Below are 3,095 nucleotides of genomic sequence, written 5' to 3'. Positions count from 1 at the left end.
CTCCAGTCGAGTGCGTTCAGCCAGGTTGGCTAAACGCGCCTCTTCCAGGGCACGAGCCTCAGGTGTTTCTCCTACTATGGGAGTATGCAGGGCATCCATGTTCCGGCGGCGAAGTTCTTCTCTCTGCTGGGAAGTGAGCGGCTCGGGTTGGTACTCTTCATGGGCTTGAGCGGGGTCGTCCTCGTCGTCCATCCCATCGCCGCGGGGGAAACCGGGAGGACTACGGGGCCCGTTGACCATCAGGACCTCCGCCGCTGGGTCACTGCTACCGCACTCGGATGCAGTCCCTACGGAGCCAGTCGACAGGTCGAACAGGCCATAGAGAGATTCGTCGGGCTCAATTGCCGCGACTTGGGTGGTGGCCGATTGGCGAGCCACTGCATGCCTCACCCATCGCTGGAGCCTCGACCGACCAGAGCGCTTCCGCTGGCGGGAGACAGGGAGGGAGGACGGCACAGGAGTTGATCGATATGGAGTCGACGGCTGCCGCAGCAAGACGCCGCGGACACACGCCCGAAAGTGCGTCGTCCCGCGGACGGGGAGCGCGTCGATGTCGAGTGGTGCCTCCTGGAGCCAAGCGGAGTCGTCGGCGATGAAAGTGAGCACACCGAGACGGATCTCGTGTCCCTCGACCAGTGCTCTGCCGGAAACCATGATGAAGGCGATCGGACGAAATTGCAACTTCTCCAAAAAAGTCGCTAAGACACCGGCCCCACGGTGGGCGCCAACTGTCGTGGTTATAAGTCTGACAGTAGAATGGGGGGTAAGTATGGAAAGGCAAGGTCCTAGCTATGGAGTAGTTGTACACACGGGTGTTTAGAGAGTTCAGGCCCTTCTCGGAGGAAGTAGCAGCCCTACGTCTCGGAGTCCGGAGGCGGTCGACTGATCTCTGTGTATATGAGTTACAGGGGTGCGAACCCTTCTACCAGTGGAGGGGGTGGCTTATATAGAGGACCTTGTGGTCGTGGGTTCGTGCCCCACGGTGGGCGCCAACTGTCGTGGTTATAAGTCTGACAGTAGAATGGGGGGTAAGTATGGAAAGGCAAGGTCCTAACTATGGAGTAGTTGTACACACGGGTGTTTAGCGAGTTCAGGCCCTTCTCGGAGGAAGTAACAGCCCTACCTCTCGGAGCCCGGAGGCGGTCGACTGATCTCTGTGTATATGAGTTACAGGGGTGCGAACCCTTCTACCAGTGGAGGGGGTGGCTTATATAGAGGACGCCAGGACCCCAACCAGCCCACGTAGAGGAGGGTTAAAGTACATTAAGGCCGGGCGTTACTGGTAACGCCCTACATAAAGTGTCATCATGACCATTAAGACTACTTAATTACAGACCGTTTGGATACAGCATAGATCTTGAACTTCTGATGGTCGAGTGCGTCTTGATGGTCGAGTGTCTTCTAGCCGGTTGAGTGGAGTCTCCCTTGGTCGAGTGGAGCTTCTCTTGGTCGACTGGAAGGTAGCTTCGTCTGATGGTGTCCTTGGGTATGGTATCCTAGATAGGTCCATGACCCTACCCTAGGTACATAACCCCATCAGTTGGTTTGATATGGAATTTATAAGGCGGTACTCACGATGGTGGGTGGCCTCGCCGGTGGCGTTAACCCAGAACCTGATCAGCCCGGTAGCAGCTGCTTGGTCCGCATGCGGCGGGTACTGCAGACCATAAACCTAAATTCGCCATTTTGATCTTGTGCAGGGAGGCTTACCTGTCTGCACTCCAAACTGTAAATCTCTCTGATTTGTTCCCTATGCTGCATATCTTTATGCAGCCAGTTAATTTGTTTCCCTAGTTTGGCTTGAAATTAGGGCTGCAATAAAAGCTTGAGGCTCGTGAGCCGCTCGAGATCGACTCATTTTTTGACTCGACTCGAGATCGACTCGACAAGAAACAAGTTGAGTTTGAACACTTTATGTAGCTCGACCGAGAAACGAGCCGATCTTGAGCCAATGTTGGCTCGCTCGATTTTAGCTCGATAGCTCGATGGAATATCATTACGCTAAATGATCATGCCATATATTAAATGGAAATAAGATAATTTATTACCATATATGTTGTCCATAATTTGTCTCCATTTTATTTACCAACGAACATGGAAACTTAATTAAGTGCGGTGAAGATTTAGGCCTAATTATGGCATGTGATCGACTATGTGTTAAATATCCTATATTTTTGGTAAAGGTTCTCAGCACATTCGCCTTATTTTTTTTGTTTTTCATTCATAGATTTATAATTTTTACCATCTCAATCAGCTCGAAACTAGCCCGAGATCGACTCGAGATCATTACAAGCTGAGCACAAGTCATGTTCTATGGCTCGATGATGAGCTTCACTTAGTTTGAGCTCGCTCGAATTTTTATATGAGTTGAGCTGAGCCAACTCCAACTCGCTCGAGTTCGACTCGTTTGCAGCCCTACTTGAAATATTGTGACATGGCAGTGCACATTGCAAAAACCCACACCATGTTACTGAACTAGTAAATTTTGCATGTTTTGATCTTATATCGAGGCTTGCATCTGTAATTCTGTATTTCTAGTATTGCCCCCATTGTCTGACGACAGCTGTTAACATCTTGCTATCTTTTACAATGTGCAAGCTACAACAAAAGGGAAGAGGAGGGAATGGCTCTGTTTTTTAGAAGGGATAGAGAAGGATTGGTGGGATCGACTGTTTATTGCTTGAGCCTCGTGGGCACATATATACATATATATATATATATATATATATATATATAGGACAAATGTTTTCTACAAGCAGTGATAGTTACCACCACTTGCGTTTTGTATGTTGTATGTAGTATCTGTCGAAACCGAGAGTATGTATGTGTAGTATGTAGTATATAACAATGATTAGGTAGTATGTATACTAATTTTTAGGTAGTATGTATCATTTTTTGAATATGCTTTTTTTACGTACAAATATGTACATATTTCATAAATATAACAAAAATTATGGGCTCATATGCAATTTTTTCATATAACTTGCTTTGAAATATCTTATATATAGTATACGAACATATTTAAAATAATAAAATAGTATATATAGTACCATATGGTAGTATATGAGACATGTGGGATAACTACCACCGGGTGG

This window comes from Triticum aestivum, chromosome 5B (genome assembly GCF_018294505.1).
Source record: "Triticum aestivum cultivar Chinese Spring chromosome 5B, IWGSC CS RefSeq v2.1, whole genome shotgun sequence".
In the NCBI taxonomy this organism is placed as follows: Eukaryota; Viridiplantae; Streptophyta; class Magnoliopsida; order Poales; family Poaceae; genus Triticum; species Triticum aestivum.
This window is presented reverse-complemented; position numbering follows the sequence as displayed.